General features: G+C 32.9%; 1 protein-coding gene across 1 annotated transcript in view; it reads left to right on the top strand.

The window, feature by feature from the left end:
* The window catches only part of LOC126882057 (A-kinase anchor protein 200-like), a 640,814-nt gene that overhangs the window by 93,134 nt on the left and 524,783 nt on the right, over positions 1-22,897 (top strand). The window lies entirely within an intron of this gene.

Here is a 22,897-nt window from a genome sequence, read left to right as displayed (position 1 = left end):
AAAGAAAATTAGCAATATCGACCATTCTTGAAAATTTTGACAATACGTTAAAAAATATGGCATTAATAAACTATTGTTGTTTTGCTTATTTTTATTTATACAGGGAGTTGAACTTGTTACGATTTTCATATAAAATTGGTTATAACTTTGTAAATACCCTGTATAACATAACAAACCTTTATATTTTTGTGATGGAGAAGTTAACAGGATTTCGAATTTAAAATAAAATATAGGATGTTCCATTTAGTCCTGTCGCCAGGGGGGGTACAACGGCCTCCTTTATTCAGATGGACTTACCCAAGTAGGTCTGGATCCCGCGTATGAAAAAAAAGTTGATTAATAGCAAGCTGAAAATTTGTTAATAGCTTAAGGGTGTCTAGTCGGATAAACTTTGATATATGGGAACACTGGAACAGGGGCAGTTTTAATTGTGGAACAGGTTAAGAATTTGGAACGGTCAGACCACGAAAACGGCATATTTATTTTGTCCGACAGAACAGACTTAAACTCTCCGAACAGAGATTAAACTCTCATGCAAAAATCAGACTGCTATTTATCACCTGTCATAATTCCTGTCATTTGACATGTTCTACATGTTCCACTCATTAAAACTCCCATTTGGTGATAAATAGCAGTCTGATTTTTGCATGAGAGATTAATCTCTGTTCGGAGAGTTTAAGTTTCTTCTGTCGGACAAAATAAATGTGCCGTTTTCGTGGTCTGACCGTTCCAAATTTTTAACCTGTTCCACAATTAAAACTGCCCCTGTTCCAGTGTTCCCATATATCAAAGTTTGTCCGACTAGACACCCTTAAGCTATTAACAAATTTTCAGCTTGCTATTAATCGACTTTTTTTTCATACGCGGGATCCAGACCTAAAGATTTTTTCATGTATTTTGACCCGTAGAATACGAATTTTTTGGGTAACAGTTGATCCGGATGTCGATAAGATTGTTATTGACCAAGAACTTGAGGAGTTAGATAACCGCGATCTCTCGCAAAACAAAACATTTTTTGGTATTTTTTGGGTCATTCTAAGCAAAACATGTTTCTACAATTTTTTGCGTAGAATGGCTAGTTTTCGAGATAACCGCGGTTGAACTTTCAAAAATCGAAAAATTGCAATTTTTGAAGCCGAATAACTTTTGATTAAAAAATAAAATAGCCAGTCTCCTTACCGCATTTGAAAGTTTAAGTCAAATTATATCGGTTTTAATTATTTGCATTGCTAAAAATTTATTTTTTTATTGTTTAACAAAGCTATAAACACATAGTGTTTCCCGTGCCTTTACATGCGTTTTAACGCATGGTACGTAGAAATAGCCTCGATTGCACTAGTACCTATTCTACCTACTCGTTCGATTTTAAATGAGAAATCATAGAAAACATCACTCACGCACTAGGTGTTTGTAGCTTTGTTTTACAATAACACAATAAATTTTTAGCAATGCAAATAATCAAAACCGATATAATTTGACTTGAACTTTCAAAGGCGCTAAGCAGAATTGCTATTTTATTTTTTAATCAAAAGTTACTCGGGTTTAAAAATAGCAGTTTTTCGATTTTTTGAAAGTTCAACCGCGTTTATCTCGAAAACTGAGCATCCTACGGGAAAACTTGTTAGAACATTTTTTACTTAGAATGACCCAAAAAATACAAAAAAAATGTTTTGTTTTGCGAGAAATCTCTGTTATGTAATTCCTAAAGTTCTTGGTCAATAACAATCTTATCGACATCCGGATCAACTGTTACCCAAAAAATTCGTATTCTACGGGTCAAAATACATGAAAAAAACTTGGATAAGTCCATCTCAATAAAGGAGGCCGTTGTACCCCACCTGGCGACAGGACTAATTTAAAAAAACATAAGTTTGGTCTGCCACTGTGTTATCGAACACCCTGGAACATTCTAACTAATTTTGTAATATGAAGCTCAAAGGTGGCTAAAATTTTTGTTATTAACTTTTATTGCTATCTATTACTATAGCGGAGCTATTGAGCTTTACCCTGCTAATCAATCACCCTGTATATTGTTTTTGTTTTACTTTAATACTCTTATACTGATATTGACGATTTATCTAATTCTAGTAAATTGTATTTGTTATTTGTTACTAATATTTTTTGACTGTATGTAAGCTTTGTCCCACACAGAGACCAAAACCATTATGATATCCAACCTCCGATAGGAGAGGGAGCTTTAAAAAGAAGAGGAAGCTTTGTCCATAAAATTGTAAATTTTTCAGTGACAATAAAGAAATAGAAAAATTGCATAGGGATTACGTACACTCGATACGCATCGTATCCGCCATGTTTTCCCGTAAGGCGCTATGGGAAAACATGGCGGATACGATGCGTATCGAGTGTACGTAATCCCTATGCAATTTCTATTTTATATTAATTACTTCAAATTGATATGCATGTCAATGTCAATGATGATAATTTTCTGACAATTTTTGATAGTACTCATTATACTTGTAAATATTTGGCAATTTTTTGAAATATTTATGATCAAGAAGCATTTTATCACTGTGATTGTAGTATAACGTATAGAAATGTAACATAATTATAACATAATTTAGAGAAGTTTAAGAATTGGATTGAGCAATTTGGTAATTTACCTCAATAGAACACTTAAGTTACCATTGGCGTTCTGAATTTTCCAGTTTATTCACGCATGTTTATCGGTTAAAAATAATGTCGTAAATGTGTGTAGCGATACGCTCCAACTTGGTGTGACCATAAACGACGTAATAGAATTATATAATGTACAGAAGAAGATTATAGTCTTATAGAGTTAAGTGTAGAAGAAGATATTAGTCATTTTTTTTTCTCTATGCTAAGAACTTCTCAAAAGTGCACAAAGAAATTTGTAATTCCCTAAAAGATTTTATCGATTATTGTAACTGCAAATGATTCTTGGCACATTGTGTTGTACCGTTATTTTATGTATACTTATTCGCTGGTTATACAAGAAAAGACATAGTAACCGATTTCGAAATATTTTTTCTGGGTTGTTTTCATGTAATTTCGCAAGAAACCGAAACAACGACTCAGACCAAAGTGATGGCGATGCTTTAGATGCAGAATTTTCACCAGGTGGGGGTATTTATGAAGAGTTTATGACATCTAGAATGCATCAACTTAACTCCTCAAGGAAAATCCATGATGAGAATTCTACATCTGAACAATATTTTCAAAATTTAGACGAAGAAAACGAGTTAGTGGTTTTAGCATCTCTAAGTGTACCTACTGAAATGTGCATCGGTTTAGAAGTATCAAAATCAGCTAAAAATTACACAAAATCCTCAACCTCTATTAAATTTAACGATTTAAGGTCTTCCTCATCTTGTGAGATCCTTCCGGGCAGTTCCAGTGAGAGTTGTTCTAGGTTAAGTGAGGGCTCGAACATTACGAAACCGTCTTTTTCTATGCCAGATATTAATACTTTAGATTTGGTTGAATTGGATACAGTTAAAAGAAGAAAATGCAAATCTTCTAGACATGACTCTTATCATTACAAAGATAACCAAACCGATGCAGTTTTCTACCATAATAAAAAACACGATTTGCTTGAAAGTACATCTGTTATCATAGAAAACGAAAAATATTTTCATTCGCAATCAGAAATAAACTATTCAAATTCTAATCATTTGAGCTACTGCTTAAATGATCTGTACAATCGAGATACTGAGGGTATAAAAGTTGTTGCAAGTTTTCATGAAAAGTTGTTGCAAGTTCCCGGTTAGGACAAGAGCAACGTGAGGGCCAGGATAACAATACAAATTGCTTCAAACTGTAGAATAAATATAAGCAAATAGTATATGGAAATAAATCTCCAAAAATAAAGTGTGGCCTTTTAAAACCGCATCCACAGAATCCCCAGTGTATTGTCGAATATTAGTGAGCTTGTATGAACTTGGATGAATGAATGAAATTGGCTGGAATGTTAGCCTTGTCTTTTTCTACTTAGCTCGACAAGTCTCGTCTTATACTATTAGTCTCCTTTGATTATTATTGGTCTTGGCTTTATTTTTTTTGGGTTTTGTTAGTATTTTTTGTACCGTTCGCCTTTTATTAGTGTTTTATTAATTTTTTTGGTGGCTGAAGCCGATTTTTGTGTTTTTTGTAGACTTTTTTTATGGCTGTCTGAAACATATCTCAAATCAACATCAGTACATACACTGCGATGCCAAAGGTGAGCGCGCGTTGTCATCTTTTGATATAGCTCGATTATTATCTACACTTCATTATATGTTGGCTAATATTTTCTGTTTGGGTCTTGTGCTTCCATTTATGGTACACATCATACCTTAAGGGGAAAGGCGCAAAATGTCGCCTGTCAAAATTTTCAATGTGTTTTAAATGTATTCATTTTTTTCGAATCCTGAGAAAACTAATAAGTATTTTTTAAAAATTTAAACGCAGAATAAAAGACTACGTTATTACCGAGGACCGAAAGTCCCTTAGAATAAATAAAAAGTTTCTTTTTAATGAAATATTTGCATTTAAAAGTCACACTAAATTCCCTTTTATTTTCACCCCTGTAACTTATTAAAATAAACATTATAGAAGTTTTCAGGGACTTTCAGCCCTCAGTAATAACGTAATCTTTCATTCTGCCCTTCTGCGTTTAAATTTTTCAAAAATACTTATTAGTTTTCTCAGGATTCGAACAGACGAATACATTTAACACACATTAAAAATTTTGACAGGCGACATGTTCATCTTTCCCCTTAATATCTCTCGTAGGATCCAGTGAAAATCTCAGTGACTTTTGTACTGGCTTTTTCCTCCATCATATCCTTAATTGTTTTAATAGACTCTAGTTAGACTCAAAAATAGGAGTGAGGCTACAATAATTACCATCAAGCTGAAAATTGGCAGGATTGTTCAAAATACCATCATAAATGAAATCTAAAGAGTCCTCATAAATCCGACCCCTGCTAAAAAATTTACGAGGGGTCAAAGGTCACCAAATATGGTTTTTAGCAATTTTCAGCGAAACGGTAAGTTTTATCGTAAAATTAGCTCTAACAAAAAATGTATGTAGATTAGATAATTATCTATAAAAAATATCTTAATAGTTTTTTTTCCTAGGAGGCACTGTTTTTGAGATACAACGATTCAAAGAGTTGAAAGACTTCTAATCGTCATAATATATGTATTAGTACACCAGGTATATACATCACTGAAGCTGTAATACAAGTAAACATAATATTCTACGGTCAACTTATCTTATATTACACATAATAATATAAGATTATAAATATGATAATGTTTCTACTATACAGCTTGCGGTCTACCGAGGGATGCAATCCATAAGCTGTATTATATTACAGTGCCAACAAAAAAATCTTTACAAAGTGAATGTAACGCGAAAATAATAAGAATTATTTTAATTTTACGGCTTAATCCCAACAAAAATACACAACAAAATACAACAAATGACAAAGTATTAACTTATAATAATTCTTTTTATTTATGCTCCTTAGTTCAATTTGCAAAGATGGGTTTTGTCGGAATAAACACGTTCGTCAGCTAATCTAATCACTCTACCTATTCTCTTCTCCGAAGGGTTTGAACGTAATAATGAAAGACAACTTTCTAGGCAAAATGTTTATTGCTAAGTACTAATAAATACTTATGCAAATTACGCCGTAATTTTCCTGGGTGGCGAAATCCTTCAGGTAGATGACACCCTCGAGGTATTAATTAGTCTTGAGTACTACTCCGGAGTGAAAATACGTGTTAAACCTATATTTTTTCTATCGTGTATTTCGTGTTATTTTCATTGCTATAACAAAAATGTCAGAATATTGTTTTATTTACGCGTATTATTTAATGATAATTGAAACAGCCATAGAGCAATTCAATTTAACAAATACAACTATTGTTGTAGGTGAAGATGTAGACTTGCTCGTATTACTCACTGGTAGAACTCCAATCGAAAAAACTATCTTTTTTTTACAACCTGGAAAAGCTCAACACCAATCGGAAATATATTCATCGAAAAGTTTATCTACTTTTGCCAAATGTCAAAATCATATACTATTTTTACACGCAATAACTGGCTGTGATACGACATCTGCATTTTTCAGAAGGGGTAAAACGACTGTTTTTAAAATGTTTGAAAAACAAGATTTACTTGAATGTGCTGAAGTTTAAAAAAAAAACTAATTCAACTCCACAAGAAGTTATTTCCAACGGAATTAGCTTTCTTCTCTCTATGTATGGAGCGCCTAAGAAAACTACGTGCTTAGATAAGTTTCGATATGCATGTTTTTTTAAAAGTACTCGACACAAAAAACAAGTGCAGTTATCTTGTCTTCCTCCAACCTCAGCGGCTGCTAATCAACATCTTTTTCGGGTATATTACCAAGTTCAAGTGTGGCTTGGTTATCAGCTAGATCCAAAAGACTGGGGATGGAAATTAGTCGACAGTTCATTAGAACCAATTCAAACTTTACTCCCCCCTGCGCCGGAAAAACTCCTGAACACAATTTTTTGCAACTGTAAAAAGGGATGTAGCGCTAAATGTGGTTACAAAAAAGTTGGACTGTTTTGTTCGGTAGCATGCACTAATTGTCAAAACCGGTCGTGCTCCAATGTTGAATCACCAACAATTGAGGATTCATTTGATTCTATCGAGGAGCCATGCGATGTGTCATTATTGGGACAATTTACTTGCACCCAGGATGAACAAGAAGAACAAGAAGAAGAAGAAGAAGAAGAACTAGAAGATGAAGAAGAGAAAGAAGAGCAATGAGAAGAAGAACAAGGGAAGCAGAAGTATTAGAAAATTATGAACCAGTTTGATAAATTTCCCTTTTTTTTAATTTATACCGCTTTATATAAAGTTTAATCATTTTTAACCCTTGCCAATATCAATTATTAAATAGCTTTAAATTAAACAGAATCATAACAGATCCGTGGAATAGGTCTACTGGGGAAACCACGTTAAAAAAACGCGCTAAGTACACTACCTTAAAGGTGGTGTGGAAACGTTTGCGCATATTATGACGATTACCACTTTTTGAATTGTTATATCTCAAAAACGGTGGCTCCCACGAAAAAAAGTAATAAGGCATTTTTTATAGATAATTATCTAATCTACATTTTTTGTTAGCACTAATTTTACCATAAAAAGTACCGTTTCGCTGAAAATCGCTAAAAACCATATTTGGTGACCTTTGACCCCGCGTAAAATTTTTAGCAGGGGTCGGATTTATGAGAACTTTTTAGATTTCATTTATGATTGTATTTTTAACAATCCTGCCAATTTTCAGCTTGATGGTAATTTTTGTAGCCTCGGATGCGTAAGTTGACCGGAGTATAAGTCTTTGAATAAGATCTATTCAGCGATGTATCTGGGTACGTTTGCAGCTTCTCTAAGGCAGTTGTGGTGTGCTGGTTGATTTTTTTTTGTTGCTATGACTTGTGTGTCTCCATGCGAGGAATGCTTAATATATAATTATTGGTAGTATGTTGTTTGTCACACTTAATTTTTTTTTCATATCTAATTTGCTTCTTCTTCCTGCGAGTCCTCTTATTGCGGCTTTTCTCGTTGCTTTAGACGACATTTTAACTATACTGTCAAAGTTATTATAAAGAGTATTTTCTGTTGCCGAAAATATTTGTAGATATTTAGTATAACACTACACTACACACAACAGGAAATTAGTTAGGAGGAGGAGGAGTATAACACTCTTTTCTTTAAATGATAAAGAGTCCATCTTCAATTTTGTAACTGGTCTATAATCACAAGTTGATTTCATATTCGATATTCGATAAAATCACTTCCTATTACCTATCCCAAAAATCATACTACATATAATAATCTCTCTGTTCGCTTATAATTCACTGGACAAAACATTCTGATTATAATAAACGAACCCCAACAAATTAATGTAATTCATTTATGTACATCTACGGTCTACCTCTCCATCACCCATTATTCTAACAATAGTAGGTAGAACACTCTTTAGGATATTCGGGTGATATGCACAATTGTTTATTTAATAAGATGACAAAAAAGCTTAAATATTGCCATTATAAAGCAAGCACAGGTAGGTTCCTACTAAATATACATACCAATTTAGTTTTTTATTTGAGATTTTACTCTTTTGGACCCACACTTTAAAAAAATTATTACCTCCCTTATGAAACTTTTTTTATTCAGTTATTCATGTCGAGTCAGACAACTTTCCTTCGGAAAATTTTCGGGAGGGGGGCGTTTCGTAAATATAGAGGTTTCTAACCTTGGGTGCGTCCGACACCTTAAAAATTTGTCCAGTAAGTATTTTATTTTATTTGTCCAAAATACCAGTAAGTATTTTATACAATTCTGCAAAAAAAATCCTTTATGACTCCATAGTGCGCCCTCATATGGGTGGCCACATAAAGTCATACAATTTATACACTCACAGCTAATTTTTGCAGGATTGTTTAATAATAATATTTACATTTAACTGGTTATATGGTCTGACAGATTTTTAAGGGTTCTCTAGTTGTCGGACGCACCAAAGTTTAGAATCCTCTATATTTACAAAACGTCCCCCTCCCGAAAATTTTTCGAGTTAAAAAACTTGTCCGACTCGATATAACTGAATAAAGAAATTCTCATGAGAGAGGTAATAATTGTTTTTTTTTTAAGTGTGGGTCCAAGAAGACCTATCTATTTTACTTTCGAAATACAGTAAGCTGTGTACATTTAGGAAAAATAAATACCACAAACAATTTCCAACGACCAGTTTTGTTCTTGCTAATACCTGATCAGACAAAGCCATAACAAGAGAAGTCCCAATGGAAAAGAGAAAAATACGGAAGGCCGTAATAGGTATATGAAAGATGTAAATGATTTGATTAGGCAATAGAATGATAAACCGATAAAACATGGTTTAACAAAGAACAGGAATATACATTACGAGTACGTATGTACATTAACGAAACGGTTTTACACAAAAGTATCTAATTTAAACACTCATTTATAGATGCTAAACATGTTAATTGAGTAAGTTTATTCTAAAAAATGTTGACCTTGGTGTCACTGACACTTAATATCTGGAAAACAAAGACAAACCGGTACCAGTAATTTATTTACCATTTATCCTGTGATACAGATGTTCAGGAAAAAGAGCGTGATTGAATATGACTTCGCTTTTTAAAAACACTGTTGCCATTCCACCAAAACAAAGTCACTACGTGGGTTCCCATTATATTGTAGGTTTAATGTTTAATTTTGCGTCTGTCTAAAATTATGTTCAGTATCAATAACTTCAGAAACTATTAGTAAAGATTCAATTTTTGGGAGTAAAATATGCTATTTTTTATAATAGTTTTGATTATTTCATTCATAGGAGATTCTGACCAATAGAAAGCTACAGAAATAAAAATTAAACTGATAATTTTTGATAATATCCCGTCGTCAAGTATATTACGTAAGATGCCCTTCGTTGCTACGAAAAAATACATTCAGTGACATTAATGACAATTAATGTTTTAAAAATTATAAAAGTGATGACTTTCAACCGTCAAATATTTATAACAACTGTGTTTAATTGTACTAATTTGTACTTACATAAATAAATTACAATAAAATTTTGGTTTTGAACAGTATTATTCATGAAATAATCGCAACAAATTGCACTCGATCTCTAAAATTATTATCGAATTTTTGCCCTCGTGACACTTTGACATAATTTCACTCCCCTTCGGGTCTTGAAATTAAAACTGTCAAAGTGTCACTCGGGAAAAATTCGATAATATTAGAGCTCTTGTGCAATTACTACTGATTATTTCATTCATAGGAGATTCTGACCAATAGAAAGCTACAGAAATCTAAATTAAGCTGATAATTTTTGATAATTGCCCGTCGTCAAGTATATTACGTCAGATGCCCTTCGTTGCTACGAAAAAATACATTCGGTGACATTAATGACAATTAATATTTTAAAAATTATAAAAGTGGTGGACTTTTAACCGTAAAATATTTATAACAACTGTGTGTTTAATTGTACTACTTTGTACTTACATAAATAAATTACAATAAAATTTTGGTTTTGAACAGTTTTATTCATGAAATAATCGCAACAAATTGCACTCGATCTCTAAAATTAATATAGAATTTTAGAGCTCTTGTGCAATTACTACTGATTATTTCATTCATAGGAGATTCTGAACAATAGAAAGCTACAGAAATTTAAATTAAATCGATAATTTTTGATAATTTCCCGTCGTCAAGTATACAGATGCCCTTCGTTGCTACGAAAAAATACATTCAGTGACATTAATGACAATTAATGTTTTAAAAATTATAAAAGTGATGACTTTAAACCGTCAAATTAATATTTATAACAACTGTTTGTTTAATTGTACTAATTTGTACTTACATGAATAAATTACAATGAAATGTTGGTTTTGAACAGTTTTATTCATGAAATAATCGCAACAAATTGCACTCGATCTCTAAAATTAATATAGAATTTTAGAGCTCTTGTGCAATTACTACTGATAATTTCAAATATATTGGACTGGAAACTGGATGTTTCATTTGTAGAATATATGCTTTTTTTAAAACATGTCTATATTATCTCTCCATTTTCCCTTTTTAACGATATATGTTATTAATTTAGTATATTAACTGTATTGTAACTAAGAATGAGGATATTAGAGGAAATCTAGAGAGCATAGGTTAAGATGGTTTGTTAATGTTTGTTCAACGTCGCGACGCACGTTAATCACCCAATACGAACAATTGCTGATCTGCGGATTCCTGGAAGGAGCAGAACAGGAAGAATAAAGAAAACTTATGGGGAGACGCTTAGACAGGATATGTCGTTAAAGGGGATTGATATTGATATGACTTTAGATATAAACTTATGGAGCAATGGAATGCTTGAATTATTAAGCATCGTGTTATGTTTGTAGGAAACTGGAGGATTATCTAATTTTATTTTTAATTCGTAAATTTAACAGGTTGTGAAGTATAAACGAGGTTCTTTTTAACTATGAGATTTTCATGTAGGGTTTGGTGCAAAATTTATGAAAAATAGATTATTATCATTCATTACTTAGAACATCAGTCTTATATCAAAAATAGACAACTTCACTGGCCTCAGATATGTAAACGTGCATAGATAAGGAGCCTAAAGTACAATGGAGATGCATCAATAAGCATGAAATAAACACATGAAAAAGAGAAAAGTCAAAGAAGCAGCCCCTTTATCTTACTTAACGAAGAAAAATCTGTAGCAAATCCATAAGCAGAATGCACAGGGCTTTGGTTGCCAATCCTAATAGAAGAATTCAATAACACGAACATGCCAACGATAGCGTAATGAAGGAAGTGAAAGAGAAAATCATGGAAAATTTCATACACAATACATATGCAACACACAGCACAACGATGGACAAAATTCAAAAAATTTATTTTCAACAATCACATCTACGATACAGATTACACAAACAAAATTAACGCAAAATTTCATACAAACACAGTCAGTACGTGATACTCCTAGGGCCCTGGGAAATATCATCATTTTCAAAAAATGTTTATGGTCCAAAAGATCAAGGCAAATTTTTCATTGTTTGAAAATAATGAAACTTAAAAAAATCGGGTTATAATATTCCTAGAATTTTTCAGAATAATTTCTTTTCTTTTATTTTGAGAATGATTTCTGGATTGGAGGTCGAAACGTCCAACATTGGTTAATTAAAAAAATAATTTTTATTACACCAACACTTTTGGCTCAATCCCATATAAACATAATATTTAAAAAATAATTTATAATGGTTATTATTTAAATGGGTAATATTTAAAAATAATTTATATGTCACTTATTATAATATACAGAACCCAAAACATTCAGAAAGAACATGGTTACTTTCGAGTATTCGTTACAAATCGTTACTTTTGTATAAAGTAATTATTTACAGTATTCGTTACTTTGATTACTATGATTACTTTTGTATTTGAGTACCGGTAATCATATCGAGAATCGTATTTCTCAGTAGGTAGGTATTTTGTATGGCAAAAAATAAAGGAGGCCAAGGCTCAATTTGGGATGTAGTCCCGTAGAAGAAGAAGAAGAAGAAGGTATTTTGTATAGGTATTCCGATATAACAACGACCTTCACCGATAGAATAGAATAGAAATATACTTTATTGTCATGAAAAATTGTACAATTTTATCGACAAAGCTTATAAAAAGTCAAGAAAACAAAACAATAATCCAATTTACTAAAATTACATAAATCGTCAATATATTTACAATAATAATAATAATGAAGTTGGGAGATACACCTGCATACCAAGTCACCTAGGGCTCGATAACACGGAAAGAGTCCCACCAGAGCTCAATCCTTTTGATACCGTAGGTATCTGGGATGAGTCAATTTTCCCCTTATAGCCCAATAAATGACCGTTTTGGAGTGTAATTTCCAGGGGCAACTCCGAATTGCATGAAAATTTGGATTTAGGTTCTACTTACCCTCCACTTCAAAGTTGAATTTGTGCCGTTGGTTGCTTTTACTTGGGGGGTGATATTTACCCCTTCTCGGGGGGTGAAAAACGCGTATTTAAAATAAGGCCGGAAATGGATAAATTGACTTATTTTAAGCACGTTTTGTTCTATAAAGTTTTTTAAGTAAGTCAATACTTTTCGAGTTATTCGCGATTTAAAATGTTGATTTTTCGACAAAAAAACTACGTTTTCAGACCGTTTTTCCCAAATAACTCAAAAAGTAAATATTTTATCGAAAAAAATAGTTTTAGCAAAAGTGTAGCCTATAAAAAAACGAAAAAAATGGTGTACCAGTAAAGTCTACAAACTGAGTAGAAGCGAAGTTGTAGCTCTTGAAAAATACGTTCTTATTCGTCTAATTCCAAATCGAATAATTCAGCGCGAAATCACCGAAGAAAGAAGCGTTTTTCGGGAAAACCTTATTAACATTTTTAAACTATCGAAAAAAGCTTATTATTTGTTTTTTTACAAAAATTACAGCATCAAAAATAAACGAGTTACACTGAAAAAAAAGTTGGTCCCTTTTTTTTGTTAAAAAGAATCGTGAAAACCTGCCTCTATTTAGCAGCCTAATTGAAATTAATCGTTTGGCTTTACAATCTATTTTAACTATATGTGTATTGTTTATATGATCTGTAAGTTTGATTGGTTTGAAGTGCTTATTTTTGAAAACATTTGTTTTTATAGTAAAAAAATTTTTCTAAAAATTTTTGAAAAATTTAATTTTTTCAAAATAACTTAAAAAGTATTAGTGATAAGAAAAATCTTAAAGAGTAAAAAAATGTAGGTTTTGCTATTATAAATATGCTAGTTTCATTTTGTTTCTCCGTAAGACAAAAATTGGTTAAGATATAGCTGTTCAAAATTTGCATACACTCGTGATTATTGACCCATTCAAGCTTTCTCAATTATAACCCCTTCAAAAATAAACACTTTAAACCGGTGAGACTGACAGATCATATAAAAAATAGATAGGTAAGTAAATTGTTTGTAAAGCGGTAGCGATTAATTTCATTTGGGGAGCTAAACACGGCGAGATTTTCATGATTTTTTACCAAAAAAAAGGCCAACTTTATTTTGAGCGTAACTTATTTTTAATGCTAAAACTTTTGTTAACAAATAAAACAAAGCTTTTTATAAACAGTTTAAAAAAGTTTAAATGGGTTTTTCCCGAAAAGTGCTTAATTTTTCGGTGATTTCACCTTGAAATATTCGATTTGGAATTAGACGAATAAGAACGTATTTTTCATGAGCTACAACTTTGTTTTTATTTGATTGATAGACTTCACCATTTTTTTGGGTTTTTTATAAGCTATACTTTTGATAAGGATATTTTTTTCGATAAAATATTTACTTTTTGAGTTATTTGCGAAAAACCGTCTGAAAACGTAGTTTTTTTGTCGAAAAATCAACATTTTCAATGGCAAATAACTCAAAAAGTATTGACTTACGTAAAAAACTCTATAGAACAAAAGTTGCTTAAAATCAGTCAATTTATCCATTTCCGGTCTTATCTTGAAGGTATGTTGTTTCACCCCCAAGAAGGGGTGACTGTCACCCCCCAAGTAAAAGCAACCAACGGCACAATTTCAACTTTGAAGTGGAGGGTAAGTAGAACCTAAATCCAAATTTTCATGCAATTCGGAGTTGCCCCTGAAAATTACACGGTATCGCCGAATTTCCCGTTCATTTACTGGGGCTATTAGAGGGAGTGTGAGCCGTATGGCTAAATCTGGATGAAGTTCAACAGAAATAATCAATTGCAAAATTTAAATAAATTGCAAATGCATAGTCTACCTAGTAATTAATAAGTTTAAAAGTTAAGCTGCTGCATATGACACCCAAATATAGACAAAAAATAATAATAAAAGTACTACTTGTGCAAAGCGTACTGTAATTTCTTAGTTATTGATTAAGAAAATCTTCTACTGAATAATATGGTCTTTCAGATAGGTAGGCTTTTGTCAGTTTACGGAATTTGGGGAAAGATGCTGCAGATTTAAGTTGTAGAGGGAGATGGTTGTAAAGTTTTTTTGCGGAATATAATATAGATTTCTTTAGTAACTCAGAGGACGGGGTCGGCAAATAGACGTCAAACGTAGAATTTCTCGTGAAGTAGTCATGATTAGGTCTTGGTGGAAAGACATGTAGATGTTTACGAATTAAGCAAACAGTTTCTAAAATATACAAAGATGGAAGGGTTAAAATTCCGTGATCTTTGAAGTAACTTCTGCAATGTGTTGTTCTTCTGAGGCCAAACAGATATCTTATTGCTCTTTTTGTAATTTGAAAATATGTAACATCTAATTGGGCAGCTGTACTAGAACCCCAAAAAGGAAGACCATATCGAAGATGTGACTCGAACAAAGAAAAATATGTTATTTTGGAAGATGCTAAATTGAGTTCATTCGAAACAGATCTTATAGCATAGCAAGCTAAGGATAGTTTCTTCCTTAACAAATCGATATGGTGGGACCATTTAAGGTTGCTGTCTAAAAAAATACCAAGAAATTTTACAGAATAAACGGTACTGATCTGGCTGTTATTAAGAGGTAAGGGTTGAAGAGCTCCTTTATAAGACAATGCTACTGTTTTATCTACGTTAAACGAGAGTAAATTAGAGTCAGACCAGGTTTTTATTGTAAGTAGATCAGAAGTTACAGTAGCATGAAGAGTTGCAATATTTGAGTTGCTCCAAGTGATACTGGTATCATCAGCAAAAAGAAAGACTTTTCCATCGATTTTGAAACTAGTGATGTCATTAATAAAGATAAGGAAAAGTAGAGGACCCAATACTGAACCTTGAGGTACCCCACATACAATGTTTTTGAGACTAGAGTCTGTATCATTTGCTCTAACCAGTTGTTTCCTATCATCCAAGTCAGATTGGAACCAATCTAAAGAAATACCTCGAATTCCGTAGAAATTTAGTTTTTTTATCAAAATGTTGTGATTTACACAATCAAAAGCTTTGGCGTAGTCACAAAAAGGTAGCTGTGTGAAGATTATTGTTCAGTGCTTGATAAACCTCATGTAGTACAGAAAACATGGCATCAGTGGTGCATTTATTATTTAAAAAGCCGAACTGATTTTGTGATAAAATGTTGTTTTCAACTAGAAAACTAGAAAATAAGGCTTTTATGAGTCTCTCGATAATTTTGGAGAGTACCGACCGGTAGTAGTGCGATAGGTCTATAATTGCAGGTATTAGATATTTCACCACCCTTATGAAGAGGAATAATGATGGCTGTCTTCAGGCACTCTGGAAATTTACCTTTCTCAAAGGAATCATTAATTAGTGAGATGAGGACTTCTCATCTCAGAACACATTTTCTGGGAGATTAGAAAAAAATTTTATCGATAAACCATCAGAACTACAGGAAGATTTGCTTTTGATACTATTGATTGTTTGGATCAGTTCAGATTTATCGACTGGTTTTACAAAGAATGAATTCGAGACCTTTCTTGAATTAGGGAGATAGGCAATGGGATCTTGTTGTGGCTGTGGGATCTGTTTAAGGGATAAAAATGATTTGATTACTATGATTACTTTTGTTATTTTTGTATTTGAGTACCGGTAATTATATCGAGAATCGCATTTATCAGTAGGTAGGTATTTTGTCTAGGTATTCCGATATAACAACGACCTTCACCGATCTGTTTTTACTCGCTGGAATACGATTGGTAGAAAGTAATCAAGTGTACTGGTTGTAGAGACAATAGTCCTTACTCGCTCTGATACGATTGGTACGAAGTAACGAAGTAATCAAAGTAGATACAATAGTCGTTACTCGCTCTGATTCGATTAGTAGGAAGTAACGAAGTAATCAGAGTAATCAAAGTAGATACGATAGTCGTTACTCGCTCTGATACGATTGGTACGAAGTAATCAGAGTAATCAAAGTAATCAAAGTAACGATTTGCCTCTCTGTATAGTAATCCTTGCTTTCGGTATTCGTAAGTAACGTGTAATGTGTAACGAATAGATACTTTTTCAACATCTCTAATGGTCAAGTGATCTAAGAAGTTAAAAAATGTGTTATTTTAACATTATACAATGGTAATGCAGTGTTAAGTGGTTATCCTAGTGTAAAAGTACGAAATTCATATACTTTTTTTGGGAATTTCTAAAATAAAAAGTACTGTACCAATTGTTTTGAAAATTTGCATGTGCATTTATTATAAAAAGAAGTACTTGTAACACAATTTTCATAAAAAAATATATTGAAAATTAAACGATTTATGCGCCATCTACTGCCACCGCGAAAATAAAAACATGGCCCCACTGCTGCAGTGATTGGGACTAATAGAGATCCTGAAACATAAAATTTCCAAAGTGATTATTGAAATATAAGTTATTTCCTATAACATCAACTAGGATTTTTGAAAAATATTAAAATTTGGAAAAATGACGAAATGTTGAAAAAATTTTTAAAATTAGCTAAAAATTTTCAGTTTCAAAAACCGCCAAATTGACATTTTTTATCCGATCAAAAAACCTCTAGTTGGTGGTATAGAAAATAACTTATATTTCAATAATAACTTTGAAATTTTATGTTTCAGTATCTCTATTAGTTCCAGTCACTGCAGCAGTGGAGCTATGTTTTTATTTTCACGCTGCCAGCAATAGCTGCACATAAATCGTTTAATTTTCAATATTTTTTTTTATAAAAATTGTTTTACGTGTACTTTTTTATAATAAATGTTCATGCAAATTTTCAAAACAATTGGTACGGTACTTTTTATTTTAGAAATTCCCAAAAATGTATATGAATTTCGTACTTTTACACTAGGATAGCCCCATAATGTTATTGTTGTGAATGTGCAAATAAATCTAAAAATGCACATATAAAAAAAATCGTCGCTGTGCCAACGGTTAACAGATTAAAATTGTCCCCAATTATTTAGTATTCATTGCCCTTGTATTTACAATAAACCACCTGGCTGCCGAACAATTTTCGATAACACCACGCACCTTGAGCATTTATCGCCGTTTCTAGTTTTCCTCGCGTTTTTTGCAGCTTTGAATATTTTCATTCGATTAGAATAAAAACCACTAGCACTTTTATCTAATCAAGGGTTCACCAGTTTTTCTATTTATTTATCAGAGCTTGCAACGCGAACAGTTTTGTCATTATATACTTAATATTCCTGTAATTAAAATGACGCGCTTCAATTGTTTTTTTATAACGACAATCACATATTATCATTAAAAGATTTTTGCCAACAGAATGCTATTATTTTTTTTATTGAATGATACGCACTCTATTTACCATTTTATCCTCATGCGAAGTATTTACTGGATATTGGACAAATTACAGAAAACAACACAGCTCAACAACTATTGGAAACATTAAAGCAAAACCTATCTGAGGAGGTACAAAGCTAGCGCGGAATAGATCAACCGGAAATGCGACAATACAGTTTTTGAGCAGTCAGAGGTGTTCTCTATGACTCAATTTAGAAAGTATTAATAAATCATACTTCTTCTTCTTTAGGTGCCGTGTCTGTATTCAGACGTTGGCCGTCATCATGTTTACAATTTCCTGAAATCTCCCTCTATCGGCTGCTGCGCGAAATAATTCTTCTGTGCAGCCACTCCATTGTCTAATATTACGCAGCCATGAAAGTTTCTTTCGACCAATCCATCTCTTTCCCTCCACTTTTCCTTGTATTATAAGGCGAAGCAGATGGTATTTAGGTCCTCTAATTATATGGCCGAAGTATTCTGTTTTTCTCCTCTTTATGATGCTTATGAGCAGACGTTCTGAACTCAGCATTTGAAGAACATCTTCATTGGAAGTGTGCGAGACCCGCGATATCTTTAGGATTCGTCGATAGCACCACAATTCGAATGCTTCTATTTTGTTTAGCATTGTGGTTTTTAACGTCCATGTCTCACAACCATACAATAGGATAGACCACACATAACATTTCAGCACCTTCTTTCGAATGGTCATCGACAGGTTTCTGTTACATAAAACTGGTTTCCAGGTCATAAAAGCCTTCCGTGATATTTCGATCCTAGTTATGATCTCTTCATCAGAGTCACAATTTACATTTAACCAGCTGCCAAGGTACTTGAAATGATTTACCCGTTCTAACTCCTCTCCATCAAAATAAAGCTGACCTTGATCTATATTAATCTTTCCAACTGCCATCCACTTTGTTTTTGAAATGTTGATTGTAAGGGGCCTCTCCGATAACTTGCTTCACTGACTAGATTTAGTAGTGTCTGAAGATCTCGTAAATTTTCAGTAAGAATGGCGTATCGTCAGCGTATCTAATATTGTTGATTACTTCTCCGCTAGCCTTACTCCCTCTTGTCTGTCATCCAAAGCCTCCCTAAAGGTTTCTTCAGAGTACAGATTAAAAAGGGTGGGTGATAAAACACAACCTTGTCGTACTCCACGTTTTATCGGCAGTTTTTCAGTACGACTGTCTCCAATTTGGATAGAGGCTACTTGATTGTAATATAAGTATTTCAGCAGTCTTATATCGTAGTGGTCAAGTCCTGCCTGCAGGCAATCGAAAAGTGTATCATGTTGTACTCGGTCGAATGCCTTCTCGAAGTCGATGAAACAAACATAAACGTTCTTTCGGAATTCACAACTTTTTTGTAATAGAACGCGCATACAAAATAGTGCTTCTCTAGTTCCTAGACCATTTCTAAATCCAAATTGCTTATTACCCATTCTAGTTTCGCACAGAAGGAATACTCGGTTTTGTATAATACGTAAAAGTATCTTAAGTGTGTGACTCATCAAACTGATTAGTCTAAAATCGCTGCATTTGGTGGGCCTGCTTTTGTTTGGTTATGTTGTAAACAGTTACTCCAACCAATCATCTGGTATTCTTCCTTCGTTGTAAATTTTGTTAAAGAAAGTAGTCAAGTTGGTAATGTTTTCCTCATCTTAAAGTTTAAGTAGCTCAACAGGGATTCGATCTGGTCCAGTTGCTTTATTGTTTTTGGCTTGTTGTATTGCTTCTATGACTTCTGACTTCAGTATACTGAGACCTCTGTCTAATTGGTTGTCACAGGTAGTATTTGGAGCATTTTCTCGAGAAGCATCATCTGCGGTTTTAAGTACGTGAGCATTTTTCTGTTTTCTAATTCTGGAGTTATATTTAAGTTTCTTGTGGAGGTTGAAACTGTCATGCTTTTTTTTGAGGTCTTCTATATCTTTACATAAATCTCGAGCCAGGATTCTTTGGCCTGTTAATCGTACTTAAACCAGGGTAAAAAACATGGTGGAGGTTTATCAACTTTCTACTCCTAAGACCAATGCTGGAGGGATTGAAGATACGATGCACAATAATTGTCAACACTACAATCATCATCATCAGTGGCGTTATAACTCTTCGTGAGTCTTAGCCGCGTTTACTATTGCCTTCCATGTTTGTCGCTCCTGTGCAACTATTTCCCATTGTCTCGCTCCCATTTTATCCAGATTCTCTTCAACTGCATCTTTTTCTAGATCGTTCTACAGACCTCCCCTTTGGTCTTTCCCAAAACACATTGTTTATAATAGGCCAGGGTAATAAGACAAAAATATACCCTGTTCGTGACACTCGAGCAGCCAGGGTACTGAAGCGTTTTTTCGACAAGTAATACCTATAGGAACAAATTGTAACTATTTCCTGCGTAGGATCTGGCGGCCATTTTTATTTATAAACAATTAACTGTCAAAAAATGGCATTTTTCCCTTTTTTTTCAAATCAATGGAAAACAGTGAAACTTATGATTTTTTTAGTACAAATATCTTTGAGATTATGGAAAAAGCTTTAAAATGACATATTACAAAGTTTGATATACTCATTTATTGTTAATATAATTGCGAAAAAAGGTCGGAGTTGCAAAAAAAATTATTTTCGCAATAACTGCTGTAAAAATTAGTGTACAGGTTTGAAATTTTTGTCAAATGAGGGTTCTTTGGTGCTTAATGTGTGATAAAAATTTCAAAGCGATTCATTCAATTGTTTAAATTTTATTCGAATTGTTTATCCCAGTGAGCATTTTTTTTGCACTAACATAAGTCAGAAAAAAATGACGTTAGAACCATTTCACAGGTGTCAAATGGAAGAGCATGAACTATATTTTCAAGTTGGTTTAAAAAAAGCGAATAAAAAATGCATTTATTAATACAGTAGAACCCCGTAAATCCGAACCCCGCTAATCCGAACTTTCGGCAAATCCGAACCAACGGAAAGTGAACAAAATTTAAAGATTCAAAACAAAAAGTTAAAAACATGTTGATTATACATAATAAGGCCAAAAAATTGAACAATGTAGGATTAATAGGACTTTGACATTTAAAATTTCTTAAAAATAAATATGTACTTTAATAGTAGTGCATGCTTATAAAGGTTAAACGTAAACCTACTTCAGTTCCCTTATAGTCAATTTGAGTCCAAAAATATTGTCCGCATTCTTGCAAGAACGTTTTGCCACTCGAAATCAACGACAATGAAAGCTTTGAATTACTAGTTAGGCTAAATTTCGGATAATCCGAACTTTTTGGAATCCGAACAGGCTGTCCTCCCAATTAGTTCGGATTTTCGGGGTTCTACTGTAATAAATAATTGTGCAAAAGTATCGTAAATCTTTCCTTATAAACTTTTTGAATAACTTTTTCCAAAAAAATTAACTTTTTTACCCTGTTTTAAGTGCACAACTACCAAGTAATGTTATTTATATCATAATTGATAAAAAATTGTAATAAAAAGTTTATAAGGAACGATTTACGATACTTTTGCATAATTATTTATTACTAATAAATGCATTTTTTATTCGTTTTTTTTTAAACCAAGTTGAAAATATAGCTCATGCTCTTTCATTTGACACCTGTGGAATGGTTCTAACGTCATTTTTTTCTGACTTATGTTATTGTAAAAAAAATGCTCTCTGGGATAAACAATTTGAATAAAATGTAAACAATTAAATGAATCGCTTTGAAATTTTTATCACATATTAAGCACCAAAGAACCCTTATATGACAAAAATTTCAAAGCTGTACACTAATTTTTACAATATATATTGCGAAATTAATTTTTTTTGCAATTCCGACCTTTTTTCGCAATTATATTAACAATAAATGAGTATATCAAACTTTGTAATACGTCATTTTAAAGCTTTTTCCATAATCTCAAAGATATTTGTACTAAAAAAAACATAACTTTCACTGTTTTCCATTGATTTGAAAAAAAGGGGGGAAATGCCATTTTTTGACACTTAATTGTTTATAAATAAAAATGGCCGCCAGATCCTACGCAGGAAATAGTTACAATTTGCTCTTATAGGTATTACCTGTCGAAAAAACGCTTCAGTACCCTGGCTGCTCGAGTGTCATGGAAAAAACCTTATTACCCTGGACTATAAGGCGATTGTTACTGCGTATCACATTATGTTCTGTCCATCTTTTTCTCATCAGTCTATTGCCCTTTATGTATCTCACTAGATTTTTCTTTCCGAAGAGAGATCCTAACTCGCGTTGGCAACACTACAGTAATAATCCCTAAGGATCTCTTCAATACCTCTCTTGTGTAAGAAAAAAATAAAATGAGGGCTTTTGAAACTTATCGGGTTAAAATATGCACATATAGTCAAGATAGGGCTCTCAGGGAGTCCTAAAGTAACCTCTAGGTTAGTGTGTAAATATCAAGAACTCGATATACTAGCAGAATATAACAGTGTCCCACTTGTATGGGTGCCATGCCATCGGAGAATATACGGCATTGAAAGAGGCGAAAAACAAGCAGTAATCAACTTAACATCATAAAAGACGTCCTCACTAGGCATCCGCCAGTCAAAGGGCACTTGATACAATGAGTCTGTTTCATGAAGATAAGCTGTAGACTCTGGCAGAGAACATGAAACAGTGATCAATATCTTGCATGACTATGTGGCATTAGATGTTAGGCGGTTAAACACTTTTTGCAGAATACCAAATGATTTTCAAAACATATGGTATCCGTCCACTAAACTTGTACCAGTTGGTACAAGATTTCACAATTCTGGAATGGAACATGCACAATATGGGAAAAACCCTTGATTGCTGAAGACATCTCGAAAAATATTAGAGAGATGGAACTGTAAATATCCTGGACCAGAGTTTAAAACTTTTATTATTCAAAACAAAAAATCAAAAATTGACATTGCTATTTCTAATTCGCACTAACTGCCATAAGGTGGCGTTCAAGTATTACGTAACGCAGTTAGGGGGAGGGGGGGGGTCTTGTAAAACGTTACGGTGCATTGTTTTTTAACTTAAATAAAAAAACTACGGAATCAAAATCTCCCAACATTCGTTTATTTTTTACGGTAAACCCCTGGATTGTACCTTCATTTAGGATCAAATGGAAACTTGGGTGTTTACG

This window comes from Diabrotica virgifera, chromosome 3 (genome assembly GCF_917563875.1).
Source record: "Diabrotica virgifera virgifera chromosome 3, PGI_DIABVI_V3a".
Taxonomy (NCBI): Eukaryota; Metazoa; Arthropoda; class Insecta; order Coleoptera; family Chrysomelidae; genus Diabrotica; species Diabrotica virgifera.
The sequence above is the reverse complement of the archived record's forward strand: the minus strand, read 5'-3'. Positions and strand labels throughout refer to the sequence as shown.